Here is a 25,931-nt window from a genome sequence, read left to right as displayed (position 1 = left end):
AAAAAAAAAAGAAAGAAAGAAAAGGAAAAGAAAGACTAATCAATCTCATATTAGAACTTAAAATTTCCGGGGCGCCTGGGTGGCTCAGTGGGTTAAGGCCTCTGCCTTCAGCTCAAGTCATGATCCTAGGGTCCTGGGATCAAGCCCCGCATTGGGCTCTCTGCTCAGCAGGGAGCCTGCTTCCCCTTCTCTCTCTGCCTGCTGCTCTGACTACTTGTGATCTCTCTCTCTGTCAAATAAATAAAATCTTAAAAAAAAAAAAAAAGAACTTGAAATTTCCATCACCAAGAGACTTGTAGAGCACAAGTAAAAAGTAAAGCAATACAGTACTATATAATTACATTATTATGTAATTACAGTACTATAAAAGTGTTAATTACAGTAATATATACATTAACTTATCAGGAAAGTATCTCATTTCACAGGCAAGGAAGGACTCTGAAAGCTGCGATTTGTCCACTCTGATGAAGCACACCCTCAAGTATGCTAAGATTCCATTTGTGATAAATGGGAAATCCCAACATAATAAAAATATTCTAAGCAGCTTTAAGCCACTCTGCTTAAACCAATCTGCGTACATTTAACTACATTAGAGCCATTAATTAGATTTATTCAGGTAAAAGCCCAGCAAAAAATTCTTTTTCTAAGATTTTCTTTATTCATTTGAGAGAGAGACAAAGATAGTGACAGCATGAGCAGGGAGGAGAGGGAGAAACAGCTGAGAGCCTGACACAGGGAGTTCAATCCCATGACCGTGGGATCACGACCTGAGCCAAAGGCAGATGCTTAACTGACTGAGCCACCCAGGCACACCTCAGCAAAAAGTTCTTTATATTAACATGTTATATTAGGAAAATTCTTTATACTCCCATGTCTTATACTAATGTATTAAGTAGGAAAAAAAGGGGGGCCATCAAAAACCACTTTTATGGAGAACTTTCTAATCACAACATTCTTGCAAAATATAACCAATAAATGAAAAGCAACATAATATTCAAAAATATGGCAATCTCAAATTCAAGGACATTGAACAGGTACAATGACATAGCATCTAACACACACTTCCTAACCCAGCATAGCCCAAACTGAACTTGCATCCTTCAAAATCATCTAATACTTGTTTTCCCTTATACTTAGGTTTTAATCCTTGCAATCTGCCTAAACTCTTTTCAGCAACAACACCATTTACCAAAAAGGTCAAACCATTTTTTAAACCAGAACTATTTTATTAAATTTCATCTTACAGCTCATATTCATTAAAAATTGGGGCCTATCACTTACCCAAAAAGGATTTATTCAGTGTTTCCCTAAATGCCTTAGATTGTAATCTAGATTAAGAAAATCTGGTTTGGGGGGCACCTGGGTGGCTCAGTGGGTTAAAGCCTCTGCCTTCAGCTCAGGTCATGATCCCAGGGTCCTGGGATAGAGCCCCGCATTGGGCTCTCTGCTCGGCGGGGAGCCTGCTTCCCCTCCCTCTCTCTGCCTGCCTCTCTTCCTGCTTGTGATCTCTGCCAAATAAATAAATAAAATCTTTAAGAAAAGAAAAGAAAAAACAAACTGAGGGGTGCTGGGGGGAGGGGGCTTGGGAGAAGGGGGGTGGGGTTATGGACATGGGGGGGGTGTGCTTTGGTGAGTGCTGTGGGGTGTGTGGACCTGGCAATTCACAGACCTGTACCCCTGGGGATAAAAATATATGTTTATAAAAAATAAAAAATTTTAAAATAAAATTAAAAAGAAAATCTGGTTTTGTACACCTGGGTGGCTCAGTGGGTTAAGCATCCAACTCTTAATTTCAGCTCGGGTCATGGGCTGTGGATCATGAGATCCAGCCCCGCATCAGGTTCTGCACTCTGTGGGGGAGTCTGCTTGTGACTCTTTCCCTCTCCCCCTGCTCACATGCACACATGTGTGCACACACATGCTCTCTCCTTCTCTCTCAAATAAGTAATTAAATAATGGGTTAGCACCATGCATTAAGTGATCAAATTATACTATGAAAGACTGTGTCTTACATAAAATTAATCCCAAACAATTTTTACCCTTTTTGCCATTCCAATTATTTTCATTCACCATTCTGAACCTAGGAAAACAAACTGTATAAACTATTTTAAACTAGATCCTACCATAAACAGAAGGAAAGGAACAAACATTTACTAGAATCCTAAGCTGCACAGGATTTAATTATCCATGTATAAGACATCTAAAGTTTAGATAGGTTAGAATAACATGCTCAATGTCTCACAACTGAAGTAACAGAGATTAACAGAAGTCAGAATAGCAGGAATTCCAAACTTACACATTTTGTACTAACCTTCTGCCCAAATTTTAATTGTATTAATCACTGTGATTGTATAAATTCTGATTCTAAAATTACCCAACAGCAACAAATTTGCAATTTTGGGGAGAGAAGGAACACACAGGTTAAAAACAGGTACCCAGAAACTACCTAAAACTATGTTTTTCCAATATGTAATCAAGGGATATTATATGTACAGTCTCGTTCCCTTTTTTTCATAATTTGGAATCTGAGGTCTATAAAACCATTAGTGGTGACAAGATCCTACCAGAATCAAAACCCTCAACTTCCTACTCTGTGCTCAATGTACCTTCCTTATCGATAACTCCACTTGTCACAGAGCAGTAGCTATCCAACTATGATTCCCAGAGCAGCAGACAACTCAGAAATGCAAATTCTAGAACCCTATGCTAGTACCAGTAAACTCTGAAGGTGGGGTCCAAGCAATCGGTGATTTAAGCATTCAGGTGATTCTGATGTGCTCTGAAATTTTGAAAACCACTGCTTTCGAGGAAACCTGACTTTTGAGGATTGCACTAAGACAAAGGCTCCTTTAAAAAGGAGTTAACCAGGGGCGCCTGGGTGGCTCAGTGGGTTAGGCTTCTGCCTTCGGCTCAGGTCATGATCCCAGGGTCCTGGGATTGAGCCCCGCATGGGGCTCTGCTCAGCAGGGAGCCTGCTTCCCCCCCCCTCTCTGCCTGCCTCTCTGCCTACTTGTGATCTCTGTCTGTCAAGTAAACAAAATCTTTAAAAAAATAAAAAATAAAAAGAAGTTAACTATATTCCTAAAAAGAGAAAACTGTCTTGCTCCTCCTTTCCTATTGTCTAATCCAGAGAGGTTCTTCTCAAACATTAAGGAGCAGAATCTTCTGGATGGGAGGGGCTAAATTCCTGGCCCTATCCCTGAGATCAACTTTACAGGCCTGAAGTAGAGGCCTTGAATTTGCACTTATGTTGCCCAGATGAAACAAATACTGCAGGAAAGACAACACTTTTGAGTAACAGTAAACCAAAAGCAAACCCCCATATAGACCTCACAGATACCACTTTGAAGAACACTTTATTCTTCCTTTCTCATCCTTCCTGCTTGCCCACTGAACTTCTCAATCCTTCCCATGATTATTTTAGAAAGTCACAACCAATTTTGTCAATTCAATTTGTAGAAGAACAAAATTTGCCACTCCAAAATGTGTGTTTTGGCATGTGGATTGTATTAGGCCATTTCCAAGAACAAGAAGGCTCAAGAAGAACCTTTGACCTTCCCCCCTAACTGCCTAGAATTTAGACAGAACCCTTACTCCAGGAAGGGAGCTATCATCAGAGATAACTACAGTATAATATGAAGTAGGTGTGGTAGACAAGGATGAAATCAGCAGACTACTTGTTAAAATTCCACTGCTCTATGTCCTATTGTTTCTGTATGGCCCAGCAAACATTGACTCTTTCTCATCTTCCTGTGAATTGTCTTCATTCCCTTTGAAGTCCTTGACCCCACACCCTTCCCCTTCAATCTGAATGGCATATAACCTCAACTGCATGACTACCTGTCATATTCGTAAGGAGCCCCCCTTACACACATAATTAAACTGATTTTCTCCTGTTAATCTGTCTCATGTCAATTTAATTCTTGGACCAATCTACAAACACCTTGTAGAGGGGAGGTAAACAATCACCATTTTTCAAAATACACCAATGAGGTTAAGTTAGAGTTGAGATTTAATTTATTATCTTAAGAACAAAATACCAAATAAAGCCCCTGAAAATGTTGTTTATGAAAGTTTAGTATGTTTCAAGTAAATATGTTGTGTGGCCACAAGAAAAAAGTGTCCGATGAGATACCACAAAGAACACCTGAATTGAGAAGACCTGAATTCTATCAGAAGGCCTGCACATATGTAAACTTAGGAGATATTTGAGAAAACAGTTTGAAAATTTGTCTTTCAGCAACATTTTATATAGACTAATGTGAAAATTCCACCACTACATTCCCATAACAGCAATACCCAGATACCTAAAAACATGAAGAGGTACGAAAATAAGTATGTTTATAAACTCTGATCATCAACAAAATTACCTATTTCATTTACTCACTCAACAAACTTTTACTAACTGCCTACTATAAGCAAATCAGGACCTCAGAGACACAAGATGCTCTCAGGAGTCCATGTCCTGCCCTTCCAACATCCCCAGATATCATTAGTTTTTAGTATTTCCCGAATTTGTCCAGTTCATTAATCCCATTACTACTGTCCTTTAATGATTTAGGTAGTACATTTTCCCTGGATTACTCCAAAAGCCTACCTTTATTCTTCACTTAATCTTCAGATGAATCAGGGCAATCTTTCCATACCTATAAAACTCAAATTCCTCTCTCTTGCTGATTGATTTCTAAAGACTTCTCCTCGTACCTAATGGTCCACCCACATTAAAGAACTTAACATTTCCCAGAAAACACCCAACTGCACCAAGTCCTGTTGCAGAAGCCACTCTTGATCAGAATGCTATTCTATTGACCCACCCACGACCAATGTGTATCTTACAGTAACACTTTTCCTCTTGAAAGCTTAACGAGACGCTTCCACTTGGTCTCTTCCAGCCTACTCCCCCAATCCCGAATTAGGCTATACACTCCTCCAATGAGCCCAATGACAATTTTAAACATCCCACTGTGCTTCCCACCTGGCAGATGCCTCTATTTTCTTGCTCTTCCCCCTCTTGAAGACAGAGTCCGAGTCTCTGCATTATTTTAGCCACAGTGCCTACTCAGAGCAGGCATACAAAATTTAGCTTAAAAAGATGAGGGGAGTAAAGATACAGATGAATATACAGGATACTAAGAGATCTTAGCAGAATCATTCCCCAAAAAGAAGTCAAAACATCTGAAAGTTACTTACCAATATATAAGAAGGTTTTAAATCTCATAACATTTGAGAAATTCTCTGAAGAAGATATTCTACTACCATACATAAGACTACCTTTCTGGTTACAAGTACAAATGAAAATAAAGTGAAACAGTACTGAAAAACAAGAATAAGCCTGCCATCAAATCATTTGTGGAATGGATATAAATCTCTTGAACTCAAGAAGTTAAAATATAACTAAGGACTCCGTCAGTTAAGCATCCAACTCTTAAGAGTTTGGCTCAGGTCATGTATCTCCAACCAGGTGGTCATGAGATTGAGCTCCAAGCTGGGCTCCAGGCTAGGAGTGGATCCTGCTTAAAATTCTTTCTCCCTCTCCCTTTGCCCCTCCCTCTGCTCCCACTCTCTCTCCCTCTTAAAAAAAAAATAAAAATAAAAGTAAAAATATAATTAAAGATGCCAACACAGCTACTACAGTTTTCTGGAATTTATTTATTTTTTTTTAAGATTTTATTTATTTATTTGACAGAGATCACAAGTAGACAGAGAGGGAGGCAGAGAGAGAGAGAGGGATACAGGCTCCCTGCTGAGCAGAGAGCCCGATGCGGGACTCGATCCCAGGATGCTGAGATCATGACCTGAGCCGAAGGCAGTGGTTTAACCCACTGAGCCATCCAGGCACCCCAGTTTTCTGGAATTTAAAACACACACACATATTTATGACCTAATGTCATGCTATAAAACACCAAATGCCTTCGGTTTTCTGTTCCAGGAATGCTGTTTGGAATTCTGCCAAATACAAAAAAAGAAAACCTAAGGCTCCTCCATGCTTTGCAATATGTGAGGAAACCAACCTGCCCAGAAAAGATGAAATCATGTACAATACGGTAAAGAAACCAGTCATAAAAGACACATTTCAAATACGTACAACATAAGAAGACAGTAAAGATTACAAACTAGATACAGACCGTCTATCCAGCTGAGAGCCCCATCCTAAAACAGACATAAAAAATATTGGGGGTGGAGGGCGCCTGGGTGGCTCAGTTGGTTAAGCATCTGCCTTGGGCTCAAGTCATGATCTTAAGATCCTGGGATCCATCCCCACGTCAGGCTTCTTGCTCAGTAGGGAGCCTGTTCCTGCCACTACCCCCTGCTTGTGTTCTCTCCCTCACTATCTCTGTCAACTAAGTAAATAAAATGATTAAAAAAAAAAAAAAAAAAACTTGGGACACCTGGGGGGCTCAATTGGTTAAGCGACTGCCTTTGGCTCAAGTCATGGTCCTGGAGTCCTGGGATCGAGTCCCACATCAGGCTCCCAGCTCCATGGAGAGTTTGCTTCTCCCTCTGACCTCCCCTCTCATTCTCTCCCTCACTCTGTCTCTCTCTCAAATTAAATAAATAAAATGTGAAAATAAATAAAATATTTTATGGGGTGGTTGTGAGAACTGGGAGAGAATTACATAAAGCACTTGAAATACTCAGATCCGGGGTGCCTGGGTGGCTCGGTGGGTTAAAGCCTCTGCCTTCGGCTCAGGTCATGATCCCAGGGTCCTGGGATGGAGCCCCACATCGGGCTCTCTGCTTGGTGGGGAGCCTGCTTCCCCCCTCCCCCGCCTGCCTCTCTGCCTACTTGTGATCTCTGTCTGTCAAATAAATAAATAAATAAATCTTTAAAAAAAAAAAAAAACTCAGATCCTAACACATGTATCAAGTGGGCAATAAGCATGAACTACTGATACTACTGCTTCATGATAGAAGAAATCTTAGAAAGAGCCTGGTAGCATATGCTGCATTCCTCTTACCGTCCCTCACTTCCTTAGCTTTTCTAATGAATACTTACTTCTTCCAAATTCTGTCCCCAAAATGAGTTATAATTATTAGCTAAATTAAACAGGTTTGCATTTAGTACAACAAAAAACTTTGCTAACAATAGTTAGAATCTTCATATTGCTAAATCAAAGTCATTTCAAAGGTATAAAGGACATCTAAAAATCACATGTTTAAACATGACACACAAAAAAATTCTAAAATCCTTAAAATAGGTAAGATAAAATATGACCTATGTCATGGACTGAATTGCAACCTCCAAAATTCGTATGTTGAATGAAGCCCTAACTCTCAGTATCTCAGAACGTGAATGTAACTGGCAATAGGGCCTTTGTTTGTTTGTTTGTTTAAGTAGGATACATGCCCAGCGTGGAGCCCATTGTGGAGCCTGAACTCACAACTTCAAGGATCAAGAGTTGCATGCTCTACTAACTGAGCCAAACAGGCACCTCTGGAAATAGGGTTTTTAAAGAGGCAATTAAGTTCAAATGAGGTCATTAATGTCTTATATGGCTAGTGTCCTTATAAGAGGAGGGAATCTCAACACAAACATGAAAATATACAGAGAAGGCGGCCACCATTTATAAGCCAAGGAGAGAGGCTTCAGAAAAAGACAATCCTGGAGCACCTGGATGGCTCAGCCAGTTAAGCATATGCCCTCTCGCCCCATGTTGTGCACACTCGCTCTCTCTCAAATAAGTAAATAAAACCTTACAAAAGAAGAAAAAGAAGAAACCAATCCTGCAGATACCTTGATCCTAGACTTCTGGCCTCCAGAACTATAAAAAAATAAATTTCTTTTATATAGCACCTGACCTGGGTACACTGTTAGGGCAACCCATGCAAACGAATACTACTCCTCCTAACACTGGACTTAGTTTATAGACTAGCAGTATGTTTCTGGTTGCAGTCACTGATTCCTCAAGCTAATCTCAACACCACTTAGAATCAGATACACTGCCAGAGCACCTGACTGGCTCAGCTGGTAGAGCATGAGATTCTTGAGCTTAGGGTTGTGGGTTTGAGCCCCACACTGGGAACAGAAATTACTTAATAGAAAATCTTTAAAAAGAGAAAAAGAAACACACGTACTTCCAAAGTCAAAAAATCAAATACCTAAAGCCAGAATCAGGAATTACATATCAATGCACACTTTTGGGGGGAATGCAAAATGGTGTTTTATTAAAGCACAGGGACAAGACCGGGGGCAGAAAGAGCTGATGCTCATGTACCCTTTTTTTTTTTTTAATAAAGTACATTATCTACACTATTTGGGCTATGGCTGATCTAAAGCATTATTAGTATGCATTAATCACTTTTTGAGGGAAAATATGCATATTCTGAATTTTTATGTGTACCTATTAAAGATAGTCCTCTCAATATGAGCAATATTGGAGACACTGGTTTTGGACAGGAAAAACAAACCGTGGATTCAAAAAAATGGCAATTTAAAACCCACTGGTGCCATTTACCAGTTTTGTGGCCTTGAGGAAGTTACTCACTTTTCTGACCCTCAGATCCCTCAACTGTAAATAAGGATGAAATAATATTTTACCAGATTATTAGGATTAGAGAGAGCTATATTAAGCACCTGGCACAATTCCTAACACAAAGAGGGTACTCAATAAATAGGAGCTATAATAAGATCATCATCCAAAATATGTGCATGAAAAGTAGGTGTCACTGTTAACAGGACTCTCAGCTTTCTGGAAGATAATTTTGAAATACCTATCCAAACATTAAGGATATCCCTCTGACCCAAAAAACTTAACTTAAAGAAATCTATTCTATGGAAATAGTTGCACAAGTGGATAAAAGCGGAAGAAAACAGATTTTTTTTTTAATTTTATTTATTCATTTGAGAGAGATAGAGAGAACACAAGCAGGGGGAGAGGCAGAGGGAGAGGGAGAAGCAGACTCCCCGCCAAGCTGGGGCTCAATCCCAGGAGCCAGGATCATGACCTGAGCTGAAGGCAGATGCCCAACCATCGGAGCCACCCAGGCGCCCCAACAATATTTTCCATGACACTGTTTTACCAGGCAATCAACAGAGGTCTGGTTTAATGTTAGACTACAGTGGAAGGCATATTTGTCATTTTTTAAATAAAGTCAATCTCTGTATTTTGACTAAAACAAGGCCATGGGAGAATAAGCACAATATGGCCCAGCAAAGTAAAAACTAGGCATTGATATATGCATGGAAGAGAGTATGAAAAGATCTAATACTAAACCACAAACAGCTTCCACTTTTTGCTCACATACTCTATAAACTGTAAACTTCTTTGAAACTCAAAATATTAATTTTTCCCACTAAATAAAGAAACAGGGATGCGCACCATTTTTTTCAGCCTAATGCTTTCCTATGCTGTGGAATGGGATGTGTTAAGGAAGACTTCAAGGAGAAATACATCACGCATTAGCCCTCCCTCCTTGCTGAAAAAATCTAGAATCTGTATGAAGCCCATGTTCAAGGGAGTTAGTATCAATTTCTATTTGATATTTTTCAGTTTCTATTTCTACAGTCAATTCTAACTTTGTGGAGTTGGTCAAAAACATTTTAAAAACTGCTAACTATGTACCATATAACCAAGTCACACCTTCAAACCTCCCCTCCTTTCAAAATAACCTAGTTAAATACACACCTAGAACACAAAATCATTTTAATGGTAACCTAAGGAAAAATAAAATGGACAAATTAGTTGGAAAGATTAAGCATTTTAAGGGATGCCTGGGTGGCTTAGTTGGTTAAGCATCTGCCCCCAGCACAGGTCATGATCCCAGGGTCCTGGGATGGAGTCCCACACCAGGCTCCCTGGCTCAGCAGGGAGTCTGCTTCTCCCTCTCCTTCTGCTGGTCCCCCAGCTTGTACATTCTCTCTCTCTGACAATTAAAAAAAAAAAAAAAAACCTTCAAAAAAAAAAGATTCAGCATTTTAGATTAGTATGAACTGTAATACTTCTCTGTTTCTGATTATAATCCACCATTAATACACAGAACAGTACTGAGACTAGGATCAAGGAAAGTCACAATGAAAACGGAACCACCTTGCTTTTTACAGATGAAAATGAAGTACGAAAAGTGACTTGACCAAGCTCACACAGTAAGAAAAAAGATTAATGTACGGCCCTGACTTCCCATTCTAATATTTTTTTTTCTACATCATATTGCCTCACATCTTAGCTTACAGTTTTAAATAAATTCCTTTTTCCAAATAAATTAGCAAAAATAGCATCAGATAATATACTTGGTTTCATAAATATGCATAAATGAAACAAACGTTTGCTGGCATATACTACCTGGCATATTTGCAATACTATCTATAGAGCTCTGCATTCATTGAAATTTCAAGCATGTAAAATATCTTGATCAGACATCACAAAGGTGTCCGCTCTGCAGAAGCAGAGATAAAATGTTTTATGAGAACCAATTCAGCTAATTCCCCTGGAGGTAGGGCAACTAGTTAGATGCTAATTAGATGAAAAACCAAATTGTCTAGCCATATATGTTTGCATAGTAATTTCTGTTTGTTTCAATGGCACTTTCTTTTTTAGAGTAAGGTTTCTCATCTCTGATTTCAAAGTCACCTTCCAGCCTAATGGAGGCACATAGCTTTGACTCTTCTCTCCTCAGAATAAGATTCCTAAGAAAATAAATAATGCACAGAGGCATTTCTTTTAATATTTTCCTTCACTGAAACCCAGTTTGATAACAATATAGGAAAATCTTTGATGGTGAACATCTCTATTAAACCAAATTCAGAAAGGAAGACAAGGAAAACTAACAGCTATATGAGACAAAGAGTACATGAAACAGAAGCCAGGTAGACAATAGATCTCTGAAATCCAGTTTGGAGAAAATAAAATGATCATCCTAAAATGAACGGAAGCTAATGGCAACTGGCAAATAAAGACACCAAGCTAAGTTGACCAAAAAGAAAAGGAATGTTAAAGGAATCTCTGTCTTTGTGTCCTATCAAAAAACGAAACACTGAGGCAGGTATGTTTAGATGTACTCAAACATAAATGCAATAAAATAAAGTTGCTGTGTTACAACAAAATCACAAATGGGATATCAAGTTATTACAACATATGGCTGTGGATAATTTCTAGATATACCATTAGCCTTCTAACTGGAAGGTTAAAATTCAATAGTCAAAGAAAATACAGTTTATTAGTACTGTCAACACAAAATACTATTTACAAGAACATTTTTGCTAGATCTGACTGAACAGCGCAATGTGAAAATTAACTTCATTTTGTCCACTGAATGTGGATAATCTTCTTTAACAAAATCCAAGTATTCCTGGCTATGAGTGATGAGTGACCTTGAGGCAGCACTTGGAAGGCAGTCACCATGGCAACACTACCACAAAAGTGCCTCATCCTCAGCAAAAGGACCAACCTGGTGCACAAAGATTTAAAAACCTAGGGACACAGCACTTCCTTCAAGCCAAAAAAATTAGTTTAAAAAAATGTTTATATTAATCTTTTTATTTTAGCCTTCCTATTTATTGTTTGTGAAGGAAGGGCACATATGCTAACTACCTTAATGATGAAATATTAAGCCATGTGAAAATTATTTTTTTCCTTTGTTTCCTATATGGGAAATATCAATTACTAAGATATGAATTTTAATTTTTAAAAATGTTTTAAAATTTTTAACACAATCACCATTATTCCAATCTTCTTATAGTCATTGTCTAAAAAATTCATTTTAATAAGAATATTTTCCAGCCTACACTTTGATAAAGAACACACAAGGAAGAAAAGGACTGACTTAAAATTCCAAATATAAAATAAGGATTTGTAATGCTGCTTATACACCCTAAAGAGCCAGGTGCTTGCCTGCCAAGAAGGGGATGGGAGAAGAGAAGTAGTTAGTACACAAGTGTCTTTACATTTGGTGTTTTTATAAAGTTATGTCTTTTGCTTCAGACATAGATACAGTAGTTTCTCCTAGGGAATCTACCCTGTGAAAGCCAGGAACGTGACTCTTTTTTTTTTTTTTAGATTTTATTTTATTTGTCAGAGAGAGAGGAGCGAGAGTGTGCACAGGCAGACAGAGTGGCAGGCAGAGGCAGAAGCAGGCTCCCCGCCAAGCAAAGAGCCCGATGTGGGACTCCATCCCAGGATGCTGGAATCATGACCCGAGCTGAAGGCAGCTACTTAACCAACTGAGCCACCCAGGCGTCCCACGGAACGTGACTCTTTAGTCATTTTATCACCAATATAGTAAACAAAGAGCCTGACATCAACTGAGTGCCAAAGGACTTAAGATGTTCTGCTCATCAGAGCGCCTGGGTGGCTCAGTGGGTTGGGCCGCTGCCTTCAGCTCGAGTCATGATCTCGGAGTCCTGGGATCGAGCTCCAAGTCGGGCTCTCTGCTCAGCGGGGAGCCAGCTTCCTCCTCTCTCTCTGACTGCTTGTGATCTCTGTCAAATAAAAAAGATGTTTTGCTCATCAACCAAAGAACCTTGACAAACTATACATCCCAGAACATCTGTACATTGACATTTAAGTTTTTCACCAACTTAACTAGTTACAAAGCAGTTGTTTGCAAGATATTGTTAATATTTTTAATAAACTGTTACATCACTCAAGTATTCAAAGGTAACTGGATTATGATCGTTCCTAACAGTCAGAAATTTTGACTGTTCCCTTCTCCTGGAATATGAATTACCATTCCTCTTCATCCCCTGTACTTGATCATAACAGAATATTATTTTATGCCTGAAAGTATTTTATTGATCATCCAATCTCTACAACAAAAGGGTATACATAAGCTGAAATAATACTGAAAGTCCATCTAATCACAAGCTCTAACTGCTGAAAACATTTTTTTCCTGCATTATTACTACAACCATTATTAGGATGTAACTGTTCAAAATCTAAGTGTGTTTTGGTAAAATACATGTTAAAAGTACATTTTTCAGTTGCCTGGGTGGTTCAGTTGGTCAAGCGACTGCCTTCGGCTCAGGTCATGATCATGGAGTCCTGGGATCAAGTCCCACATCAGACTCCCTGCTCAGCAGGGAGTCTGCTTCTCCCCCTGGCCCTCTCCCCTCTCATGTTCTCTCTCTCTCTCACTCTCTCTCTCTCTCAAGTAAACAGATACAATCTTTAAAAAATAAATTTTTTTAAAATAAGCATTAAATCTTTTTTAAAAGTACATTTTTCATTATAAGTAAATCTGTTAAGGTACATGGACAGGGGTTCCTCTCCCTGACCCCAAGCGCCATGCCTACAGGTATCCACAATAAGTAATACTGCTAAAATGCCAGTGTTCGTTAATTTACGCACTTATTTGTAAAGTTATTAATAAGACTATGCTGACCTAAGTAGATAACTAAGTGGAAGGAGTTATGTGAAAGTAATGACAATTCTTTCAATGCACTAGTTTCATGACAAAAATCTCAGTGAACTATCATTAAGAATTATTTTTTCAGGGACACCTGGGTGGCTCAGTTGGTTGGAGGACTGCCTTCAGCTCAGGTCATGATCCCGGAGTCCCAGGATCGAGTCCCGCATCGGGCTCCCGGTTCCATGGGGAGTCTGCTTCGCTCTCTGAACTTCTCCTCGCTCATGCTCTCTCTCACTGTCTCTCTCTCAAATAAATAAATAAAATCTTTTAAAAAAAAAAAGAATTATTTTTTCATTATCTCTCAGAGAACAATTTGATTAACTCTCCCTTCAATTTGATAAAACACACTCAGAAGCACCTGACCAACAGACCATTTGTTACAGAGTCATTCGCTTTTTAAACTCTGACACCAAGATTTGTAATAGTCCATGTGTTGTTTCAAATGCCAATTTTTTTTTTAAACACCCAGTATCAAGACAACACAGTAAAAGAATTACATCCTTCTTTTGGCAGTAAAAAGAGCAACTGTGAAAGGATACTCTGCAAAGCTTTCTCAGGCAGGCCAACTTAAGGATTTAAAAGAACAAAAGCAGGGCACCTGGGTGGCTCAGTCGGTTAAAGCCTCTGCCTTCGGCTGGGGTCATGATCCCAAGTCCTGGGATCGAGCCCCGCATTAGGCCCTCTGCTCAGCAGGGAGTCTGCTTCCTCCCTCCCTCTCTGCCTATTTGTGATCTCTGTCAAGTAAATAAAATCTTTAAATAAATAAATAAAAGAACAAAAGCTGGGGTGGTGCCTGGCTGGCTCAGTCCGTGGAGCATACATACAACTCTTGTTGCGATTCTAAGTTCAAAACCCACCTTGCGCACAGAGATAACTTGAAAATAAAATCTTAAAGAAAGAAGCAAACAGGGGTGCCTGGGTGGCTCAGTGGGTTAAAGCCTCTGCCTTCCACTCAAGGTCATGATCTTAGGGTCCTGGAATCAGCCCTGCATCTGGCTCTCTGCTCAGCGGGGAGCCTGCTTCCTCCTCTCTCTCTGCATGCCTCTCTGCCTACTTGTGATCTCTCTCTCTCTGTCAAATAAATAAATAAAGTCTTTTTTAAAAAAAAAAAAGATGGTTAAAAAAACTTTAAATAAAAGAACAAAAGCTTACAAATCTGGAAAATAATTCTCTTTAAGTCATTTGTATTCGTCTGCAAATCCGACTCCCAATTTATAGAAAATACAGAGGACAGAACAATGTGTTAAATGACACCATTCAGGTGCAAAATCCAGACTACAGAAAATTTTGCACAACACAAAACCATTTTTTGCAACAAATAAACTGCAAGGTAAAAAAAGAAAAGCAGTAAGAACTTAAGAAACACAGAAGATGCAACAGCAAACTGTAGTATGTGCATCTGACTCAAACTATCAAAGCTGAGATTAAAGGAATTGAAAATTCAAACATGCCTGGATATAACATCAAGGAATTTCAAATGAGATAATGTGGGTTTTATTTTGTTTTGAATGCTGTAGTTTAAAGATACTCAGTAGGAGTGCCTGGGTGGCTCAGTCAGTTGAGCATCCCACTCAGTTTCAGCACAGGTCTTGATTTCAAGGTCTTAACATCAAACCCAGCATGAGGCTCTGTGTGCAGCAAGGAGTCTGCTTGAGATTCTCTCTCTTCCTCTCCCTCTGCCCCACCCCCTCCCACATGTGACCCTCTCTAAAGTAAGTGAATGAATAAATAAATATACTTACTAAAAACACGGATAAAATACAATATGTCACCAAAAAAAATACAATATGTTATCTGGAACTTGCTTCAAGATAATATGGGAAAGGGTAAATGTTCATAAAAATAAGACTGGCCCGAACTTAGTTTTTCTGAAGCCTAAGGGATAGTTTCATGAGAACTCACTATAGTATTCTCTCTAGTTTATACTTGCAATTTCATAATGAAAGTTTTTTTTTTAAAAGATTTTATTTATTTTACAGACAGAGAACACAAGTAAGCAGAGAGAGAGAAAGGCAGAGGCTTTAAACCCACTGAACCACCCAGGCGCCCCCATAATGAAAGATTTTTTAAACTGTGCTCATATATCCCTTAAGCAAGCCTTCACAGACCCCAAGTGAAGTCGTTTCAAGACACCATGCAAATGAACGTTAACAGCTCTGACTACAAACAGAAGTCAGGAAATCAATGTGCATAGAAGCATCTTGATGCTCTGAGTATTTATGAAAATAGTCTTTCTTCTATAAATTTTCAGAATTCTGAAGGCTAGACCTCAAAAAGAGTAACAAATACTTTCTCTAGAATATCATCATTTAACATCATCAGTGTATTAGTGTGTATTTAAAAGACAAACTCCAGTGGCGCCTGGGCTCAGTGGGTTAAAGCCTTTGCCTTCAGCTCAGGTCATGATCTCAGGGCCCTGGGATTGAGCCCCACATCAGGCTCTCTGCTTCCCCCCCTCTCTCTGCCTGCCTCTCTGCCTACTTGTGACCTCTCTCTGTGTCTAATAAATAAATAAAATCTTTAAAAAAAAAAAAAAAACCTCCAAAAATAAATAAATGGCATTATGCAATAAAACCACTACCTGCTTATTTCTATTGTAACAGGAAAATACATGTATCAACTTTCAGGTATATAAGTGTTCTAAAATTTGTGAACTTTATTTGGATTATATATTTGTATATATTTATAAAAATACATATATGTAAATTATATACATAAGTATACATATATACATAAGTACCCCCCAACATAAGGCTAGCAACCAGGACAAAAGAATTAAAGATATCACAAAAACTTATCTAAGAGGGTACAACTCTGACTTTTATTTATTCCGATTATCTTTATGCCTCATCAAATAAACTTCCACGTCTGACAGTTATATCTACCTAACACAACACCAAAACACTATAAACCTCTGACTATATACTTCTGTTCAAAATCCTACTTCCTACTACATCTTTCCTTAAGATATAAAAGGGAGAAAACAAACTATTGTACATATTTGTGCTTTGCTAATTCACATCAACATAATGAGTTTTTTTTAAGATTTTACTTATTCGGGAGAGAGAGCAGGCAGGAGCAGGAGTGAGAGGGAAGGAGCAGAGGAGAGAGAGAAGCAGACTCCCCGCTGAGCAGGGAACCCACATCCGGCTGGATCCCAGGACATTTGGGATCACGACCTGAGCTGAAGCCAGACGCTTAAATGACTGAGCAACCTAAGCATACCACATCAAATCAAACTTAAAGTCAAAATTTCAGAAACAGAAAAATGTATTTTATTTATAAGCAGCCAGATTTATTAAAATGCAAATCTGAAAGTTTCAAAAACTGCAATTTATAATATTTCCAACTATAATTGCAGCATGAAGAAAAACTCCCATCACTTTAAATGGTCTCCTGATTTAATAAAATGTTTAAAAAGTAAAATAGGGGAGCACCTGGGTGGCTTAGTTGCTCATCCCAGCATCCTGGGATGGAGCCTCATATTAGGCTCCCTGGGGAGCCTACTTCTCCCTCTCCAGCTCCCCTGTGTCTTGTGCTCCCTCACTCTCTCTCTCTCTCTTATCAATAATTTTTTTTTAATATTAAAAAAGGGACACCCGGGTGGCTCAGTCGGTTAAGCAGCTGCCTTCAGCTCAGATCATGATCCCAGAGTTCTGGGATGGAGTCCCATATCTGGCTCCTTGCTCAGCAGGGAGGCTACTTCTCTCTCTCCCTCTGCCTGCCACTCTTCCTGCTTGTGCGCTCTGTCTCTGTCAAATAAATAAATAAAATCTTTAAAAAAAAAAAAATCTTGAAAAAAAAGTAAAAAAGGTATGTGTTTCCCCTATACGAAAGTAAAGACTTCACAGACAAAATACAGAACAGGGGCCCCTAGGTGGCTCAGTCATTAACAATCTGCCTTCAGCTCAGGTTATGATCCCAGGGTCCTGGGATCAAGCCCCAAATCGGGCTCCCTGCTTGGCAGGAGTACTACTTCTCCCTCTCACACTCCCACTGTGTGTGTTCCCTTTCTCGCTGTTTCTCTGTCAAATAAAATCTTTTAAAAAAAAAAAGAATAACTTAGAAGAGCCATCTTATACTACATGACCAAAAACCTACTACCTGCTCATCTCTCTTTTAACAAGAAAACACGTTTATCTGGGCACCTGGATGGTTCAGTCATTAAGTTTCTGCCTTCTGCTCAGGTCATGATCCTGGGGTCCTGGGATTGAGCCCCACATTGGATGCCCTGCTCAGCAGGAAAACTACTTCTCCCCCTCTACTCCCCTGCTTGTGTTCCCTCTCTCGCTCTCTCTCTCCGTCAAACAAATAAATAAAATCTTTTAAAAACTTATACACCTTGGGGCGCCTGGGTGGCTCAGTGGGTTAAAGCCTCTGCCTTCGGCTCAGGTCATGATCCCAGAGTCCTGGGATCGAGCCCCACGTTGGGCTCTCTGCTCCGAGGGGAGCCTGCTTCCTCCTCTCTCTCTCTGCCTGCCTCTCTGCCTACTTGTGCTTTCTCTCTGTCAAATAAATAAAATCTTTAAAAAAAAAAAAAAAAACTTATACACCTTATTTTTAAAACACATTTAACCTTTTAAGGGAAACAAATCGAAAAAGGGATATATAGTAGGAGCGCCTGAGTGGCTCAGTCATTGGGCATCTGCCTTTCATGCGCAGGTCATGGTCCCAGGGTCCTGGGATCAAGCCTGGCATCCGGCTCCCTGCGCCACATGGGGCCTGCTTCTCCCTGGCCCATTCCCCCTGCCTGTGTTCACTCACACTTGCGCTCTCTCTCTGTCAAATAAATAAATAAATAAATAATTTTTTTAAAAGAAACAGAAAAAGGGATCTAATAGACATGCTCTGCAGTCAGGCAGCATTAAATGTAATACTGATTATAACTAAAATTACAGAAATATTTAAATCACTCAGAGCCAAAAATAATTTTTCACTTCAGTACACACTTTCATAAAATAAGAGGACTTTATCTCCTAGATTTTTTAATACAAATAAATTCCCTAAGCTTTTTCCAATTAAAAGAAAGGGGGGACTGTAGGGGTAGACATGGCTTTTTAAGGCACAACACTAACTATGCAAGTCTTGGTCTTGTTTAGTTAAGGAGGTAGTGAGAAATCTATGCTTTACATGCCTAATTAGAAACAAACTAATACCGGGCGCCTGGGTGGCTCAGTGGGTTAAGCCGCTGCCTTCGGCTCAGGTCGTGATCTCAGGGTCCTGGGATCGAGTCCCGCATCGGGCTCTTTGCTCAGCAGGGAGCCTGCTTCCTCCTCTCTCTTTCTCTGCCTGCCTCTCTGTCTACTTGTGATCTCTCTCTGTCAAATAAATAAATAAAATCTTAAAAAAAAAAAAAAAGAAACAAACTAATACCTTATCAGCAGAGGACCAACTTAAAAGATAGTAGAAATTAGAAAAGAAACTAAAATGTTGCAAGTGTAGTAGGAACTATAAAATCTGGAGCGATGTCCATCACATAAAATGAAGTAATAAGATTACAGAAGAGCATGCAAAACTCCCTTCTTTCTAATGTATGCTAACGTCTACACAGAAAAACATAGAAAAAAGCATACAAAAATATTAATAGTTGCTATCTCTATACTTCATTTTAATAAAGAGTACTTTTTATAAAATCAGAAAAGAACAAGTCACTTTTTCTTAATTATGTTAAATAAAAAGTATACATAATATACACATGCAAATGAAACTGAATATAGAGCATTTGACCTTCTTTCCAAAAAATAAGCTCCTATATTATTAAAACTATTTTAAAATAAAAATAGTAAGTTCCTTATGGTACCACACAAAAATTTTAAATGTGTATGTACAGGAGGCAAAGACACACAGTACTAATTCTTACCTAAATTAATACTGCATTAGGAAGAAGTTATGATGGAATTTCTTTCATTATACTTTTTAATAAAAGTAGATATTCAAGCACAGTCTTGAGTATGTAAAGAAAAAAACTCCCTGCAGTTGGTTGCAGGCATGTTGGTTATTCACCTAAAGCAACCTTCACTCTAATCTTTACTTATCAAAAAGGAAACCATAGTAAAAACCCATAACTGTAAAAGGTAAATCAAATTTTTTAAAGACTATTTTTAAAGATTTTATTTATGTATTTGACAGAGATCACTGTGTTAAATAAATAAAATATTTTTCTAAAATAAGTTAATTAAATAATTATAAACAAATACATACATAAATAAAAATCCTAATGGATAGGTTGAGAAGAGAAGTGGATATACAAGTCTGGAAATAGCAGAGAGGTTTATCTCACATGAATAATATACAAACATCTAACATATGTACAGAATATATATGTCCCAAAGAAAATGTATAATCCAATGTAGAGTTTCAAAGGAAAAAACAAAGCAATGGAACAACAACAACGAAAAGCAAAAAACAAACCAAAAAAACTTACAGGTCAAGGGGCATCTGGGTGGCTTGGTCGGTTAAGCACCTGCCTTTGGCTCAGGTCATGATCCCAGGGTCCTGGAATCAAGCCCCGCATCGGGCTCCCTGCTGGGGGGTGGGGGGCCTGCTTCTCCCTCTCTTCCCCACTTGGGCTCTCTCTTGCTATCTCTCTCTCTCTCTCTCAAATAAATAACATCTTAAAAAAAAAAAAAAAACTTACAAGTCAAGAAAACCTTCCTGATGTTGAAAGACAAAGACACAGGGGCAGGGGTTGAAATTACATAATGAAAGTACTTAGTATATATATGCCCAAGGAAAAATGAGTCAGAATGACCAACACCAATACATAAAAATACTATGAAAAAAATCTTTCGGACATTCAGGCAAAGACAAAAAGCTAAACCTGCATATAAAGAAAGCCAGATTGACATCGGACTGTAACAGTGATGCTCTCTGCCAGAAGACAATGGAATGAAATATACTCTAGGAAAGAATTTTATAATTGGCCAAACCAGCTGTCAAGTACTGAAGCTACAAACTTTTACACATAGTGGAACTCAAGGAATAAGCACTTCCTGAGAAATTTATTAGAGAATTTCAGACAACCAAAATAACTGCAAAGTCCACATCAACACTAAAAAAAAAAAAAAAAAAGGTGGAAATTAAATATATATTTAAACACACACACACCCCTAGAAAACTGAATGATAGGGGCACCTGGGTGGCTCAGTGGGTTAAGCCTCTGCCTTTGGCTCAGGTCATGATCTCAGGGTCCTGGGATCGAGCCCCGTTTCGGCCTCTCTGCTCAGCAGGGAGCCTGCTTCCCTCTCTTTCTCTCTGCCTGTCCCTTCTGCCTACTTGTGATCTCTGTCAAATAAATAAATAAAATCTTAAGAAAGAAAAAAAAGAAAACTGAATGCTAGTTATAACAGACACATTATAACATACAATTACTACATGTTTGAACAACATAGCTATCAATTTACCTAACAAAAATGAGAGGAAAGTGGGGCACCTGAGTGGCTCAGTCATCAGGCATCTGCCTTCGGCTCCCAGGGTCCTGGATCAAGCCCTGAATCAGGCTCTCTGCTCAGTGGGAAGCCTGCTTCTCCCTGTCTCCCTGCTTGTGTTCCCTCTCTCCCTATGTCTCTGTCAAATAAATAAGTAAAAATCTTTTTTTTTTTTTAATTTATTTGACAGGCAGAGATTACAAGTAGGCAGAGAGGCAGGCAGAGAGAGAGAGGAGGAAGCAGGCTCCCTGCTGAGCAGAGAGCCCGATACGAGACTCGATTCCAGGACCCCAGGATCACGACCTGAGCTGAAGCCAGAGGCTTTAACCCACTGAGCCACCCAGGCACCCCTAAATAAATAAAATCTTTAAAAAAGAGAGAGCGAGAGAGGAAAGATAAAAATTAGAACAGGGTACCTGGGTGGCTCAGTCTGTTAAGTATCTGCCTTCAGTAAAGTTCATGATTCCAGGGTCCTGGGACTGACTCCCCTGTCAGGCTCCCTGCTCAGCAGGGAGTCTGTATCTCCCTCTGCCCCTACCCCCATCCCTGCTCCTGCTCGAGCTCATTCTCTCTCTCTGTCTTACAAAAATAAATAAATATCTTTAAAAATTAGAACTTGCTGTTTGCCTTATAGTATTAATTGGAAGTAAAGAATATTAGTTTAAATCAAATACTGGGGAAGAGAAAGAAAAGGTTACGAGGTAAAATTCAATAGTACTCAAAGTGAGAAAACAATAAGCAAAAAAAAGTAACAGTTGGGGAAAGGCTAAGTGTATTACATAAAAGTTTTATTATAAAGACAGCAGCTAGAACAAAATACAACTCTCGTTATTTTTTTTTTTTTAAACTAAGAACTAGAGCACTTGGCTAGCTCAGTGTTGCTCTTGATCTCATGGTCATGAGTTCAAATCCCATACTGGGGGTAGAGTTTACTTAAAAATAAAACAAAATATTATATAAAAAAACAAATATGGGGCACCTGGGTGGCTCAGTGGGTTAAAGCCTCTGCCTGCCTTCAGCTCAGGTTATGATCCCAGGGTCCTGGGATGGAGCCCCGCATCAGGCTCTCAGCTCAGCTGGGAGCCTGCTCTCCACCCCCACCCCCCACCTGCCTCTCTGCCTGCTTGTGATCTCTGTCATGTGGATAAATAAAATCTTAAAAATAAATAAATAAATAAAGACAAATCATCACACACACTCCAAACCCAAAGCAAAAAAAACTTAAAAAGAACAAAATAAAACCAAAGGCAAAAGAGAACTGTAATGAAGGAGACTGGGTCCTAGAACTGAAAAAAAAAAAAAAAAAAAAAAAAGACAGTAGTGGAAGATGTGGTCTTATCTGTTATTTAGCTGGCAGTACTGTATCAATGTTCACTTCTCAGTTTTGACCACTCTATGTTATGCAGCTGATCAACTTTAGGGTGACCTGAATAAAGAGGATATACAGGAACACTATAGTGTCTCTACAACATTTCTTTAAATCTAAAATTATTTCAAAGTAAAAAGAAAAATTTAAGTTTGTGACACAATGTTTTTCACCACTGGACAGTGCTACTAAACCAATCTATTATTTTAAAAACTAGTAAATATAAAAAGAAAGAGGCTTTTATCCGGACTTTCCTATTTGAACTATATCACACTGGTTGACTAAATAGTTGTTTAGAAGTTTCTTTATTGAAATAGTATAGCTATTAAATGAAAAGGGTATAAAAGAATTAGAATATCAGCATTTGGGATGCCTAGGTGGCTCAGCTGGTTAAGCATCTGCAACTCAGGTCATAATCCCAGGGTCCAGAGATCAAGTCTCACATCAGGCTCCCTGCTTAGTGGGAAGTTTGCTTTTCCTGCTGCATGCCATTCTGGCGCTTGTACTCTCTCCCACTCTCTCTGACAAATAAATAAATAAAAATCTTTAAAAAAAAAAAAAAGAATATCAGCATTTGTTACTCCTAATAAATTATCAGATAAAACACACTGATCATCAGTAGCTAACATCACAAAGAGAAAGAGAAACACCACGCATCTCCTGATAAACCACACCACCTGGGAAGTCATCACCGTGTGGTAGCCAACCTCCAAAATGGCTACTGGGATCCCCATCTCCTAGAATTCACACCCTTAAGGAGTCCTCTTCCACAAAGTATCAGGGTTGGTCTGGATGACCAAAAGAGCAGAAATTACAGAATGTCACTTCTGTAGTTACAAAAAGCATTACAGCTTTCTTCCTGTCTTCCTTCCTCTCTGATCACCTGCTCTTGCACAGTGCCTGGAGGATACCCAAGCAAGAAACTGAGACCTCTTAAAACAGCCATGTAAGTGAGCCACCTTGAAAGCAGATCTTCAGGGCCCTGTCAAACCTTCGGATCACGGCAGCCCTGGATGAAAGCTTCACTGTGAAAGACCTTGAGCCACAACCACCAAGATGAGCCTAACCTTCAGAAATTATGGAAGGAGCTGGGAAAGAAAGGAAAAGAAAGAAACTGTAAGAGATAATAAATGCTGTTTTAAGCTGCTAAATTTGGGCACAATTTGTTACACAGTAAAGATAACTAATATATTTACCAAAAGTAATAACTGAGCCTTAATCTGACCAAGCCTTAACAGCCAAAGCCAACTATCAATTTATTAAATAAAAAAAGAGGGCCAACTTAAACAATACCATAAGAATATATTCAGTAAAATCTAGACAATAAGATACTACAGAGAAAAAAACATAATAAATTCAAAGGACAAAAGGAGATGGAGGAGTAACCTATATTTAAAGAAACTTAAGATACATAACAACCAAATTGTAATGTGTGAATCTCCTTTGGATTTGATTCAAACAAACAAAGGAAAGAACTAGAAGATTAAATTGTGATTGTATATTTGGTGCTACTAAGATATATTATAATTTTTGTATGTAATAAAGGTATTATGGTTATGTACTTGTTTTTTCTGAAAGACTGTCTTTATCTTTTAGAGACACTTAAGGAAATCATAAAATGCCTGATTATTTGCTTCAAAATAATATGGGGGAAGAGAGTAAATGGACATATAGATGAAACAACATTGGCCATAAACCTGAATGAGTGATGAGTAATGGGGACCAATACTATTCTACTTTTTAGGTTTGAAATTTGCCAAAATACAAGAAGAAAAAAGTAGTACAGCTGCAAGAGGATCAAGAAAACAATAACCTAAGGGGCGCATGGGTGGCTCAGTGGATTAAGCCTCTGCCTTTGGCTCAGGTTGTGATCTCGAAGGTCCTGGGCTCCAGCCCCGCATCAGGCTCTCTGCTCAGCAGGGAGCCTGCTTTCCCCTCTCTCTCTGTCCACTGCTTTGCTTACTTGTGATTTCTCTCTCTCTCTGTCAAATAAAGAAATAAAATCTTAAAAAATAATAATAACCTAAATTGGAGATAAGATCAGTAGAAAATTCTCAGACTATAAGAGACTTTTACCCAATTTTAGCTGTGTCTTTCTCAAAACCTCTCCTTCAAGCAAGGATACAGAGTTCTAGAACTCTGGGTTGAAGAGAGCTCACATGTATTCCACTAAATTTGAGAGCAGTTATTAAGTTATAAGTTGAGACAGCTACCTAAAAACAGACTAGGTCTGTCTGTGATGATGAAAAAGTTACAGAAATACAAAGATATCACTGATTTGTACACTTAAAAATAGTAAATTTTAGGGGCACCTGGGTGGCTCAGAGGGTTAAGCCTCTGCCTTCGGCTCAGGTCATAATCTCAGGGTCCTGAGATCGAGCCCCACATCGGGATCTCTGCTCAGCAGGGAGCCTGCTTCCTCCTCTCTCTCTGCCTGCCTTTCTGCCTACTTGTGATCTCTGCATGTCAAATAAATAAATAAAATCTTTAAAAAAAAAAAAAAACTGTACTTTAAAAAAAATAGTAAATTTTAGGGCGCCTGGGTGGCTCAGTGGGTTAAGCCGCTGCCTTCAGTTCAGCGCAGGTCATGATCTCAGGGTCCTGGGATCGAGTCCCGCACCGGGCTCTCTGCTGTGCAGGGAGCCTGCTTCCCTCTCTCTCTCTCTCTCTGCCTGCCTCTCCATCTACTTGTGATTTCTCTCTGTCAAATAAATAAATAAAATCTTAAAAAAAAAATAGTAAATTTTATGTATTTACCACAATAAAAGAATTTTTAAATGATTAGATATATTACATACAAGATATATATTAAAAGGCATAACTTCATCTTGTATAAAAACATACAAGCTACAAAGAATGTAATGAAAAATACTAGAAGGGCACCTAGCTGGCTCAGTCAGAGGTACATGAGACTCTTAATCTTGGGGTTGTGAGTTCAAGCCCCATGTTGGATATAGATAAATAAATAAACCTAGAAAAAAAAAAAAAAGAATACTGGGGCACCTGGGTGGCTCAGTCAGTTAGGCATCCGACTCCTGGTTTCAGCTCAAGTCATGATCTCAGGGTCATGAAATCATGCGCCACATGAGGCTCTGTGCTCTACGGGGGGAGTCTGCTTGGGATTCTTTCTCTCTGCCCCCATGCTCCTTCCCTCCTCTCCCACTAATAAATTTTTTTTTAAATCTTTAAAAAACAAAATACTGGAAATGCAGGCATTAAATTCAGAAATTTTTATCAAAAAACATTATAGAAGTACTTTCACATTTTCTTTTTTTTTCCCCACAGATGTTTTCAAAGGCAAATGCCTTGTGTTTATTTTTTTTTTTTTTTTTTTTTTTTTTAATTTTTTTTTTTTTATTTGACAGAGAGAAATCACAAGTAGATGGAGAGGCAGGCAGAGAGAGAGAGAGAGGGAAGCAGGCTCCCTGCTGAGCAGAAAGCCCGATGCGGGACTCGATCCCAGGACCCTGAGATCATGACCTGAGCCGAAGGCAGCGGCTTAACCCACTGAGCCACCCAGGCGCCCCTGCCTTGTGTTTAAATATGTGAAATTTGGGAGCCTGCGTGGCTCAGTTGGTTAAGCAACTGCCTTTTGCTTGGGTCATGATGCCGGAGTCCTAGGATGGAGTCCCCTGTCAAACTCCCAACTCTGCGGGGAGTCTGCTTTTCCCTCTGACCGTCCCTCTCATGCTCTCTCTTCTCATTTTCTCTTTCTCAAATACATAAATAAAATCTTTAAAATAGGGATGCCTGGGTGGCTCAGTTGGTTAAGCAGCTGCCTTCGGCTCAGGTCA

The 25,931-nt window shown here is 39.0% G+C and overlaps 1 protein-coding gene across 7 annotated transcripts in view; it reads right to left on the bottom strand.

Annotated features, from left to right (window-relative positions):
• Positions 1 to 25,931, bottom strand: part of NCOA3 (nuclear receptor coactivator 3) — a 140,758-nt gene that overhangs the window by 86,024 nt on the left and 28,803 nt on the right. For 2 of the 7 annotated variants that reach the window (XM_059407179.1, XM_059407181.1), the window contains exon 2: positions 23,097 to 23,225. The exons of the other annotated variants lie outside the window; for them this stretch is intronic. The gene's annotated coding sequence lies outside the window, so the exon portion shown is untranslated. The remainder of the gene's footprint in view (positions 1 to 23,096; positions 23,226 to 25,931) is intronic. 7 annotated transcript variants of the gene reach the window in all.

Source organism: Mustela nigripes, chromosome 7, assembly GCF_022355385.1.
Source record: "Mustela nigripes isolate SB6536 chromosome 7, MUSNIG.SB6536, whole genome shotgun sequence".
Classification (NCBI taxonomy): Eukaryota; Metazoa; Chordata; class Mammalia; order Carnivora; family Mustelidae; genus Mustela; species Mustela nigripes.
Note: the sequence above shows the minus strand (reverse complement) of the source record. Positions and strands in the feature narration are given on the sequence as shown.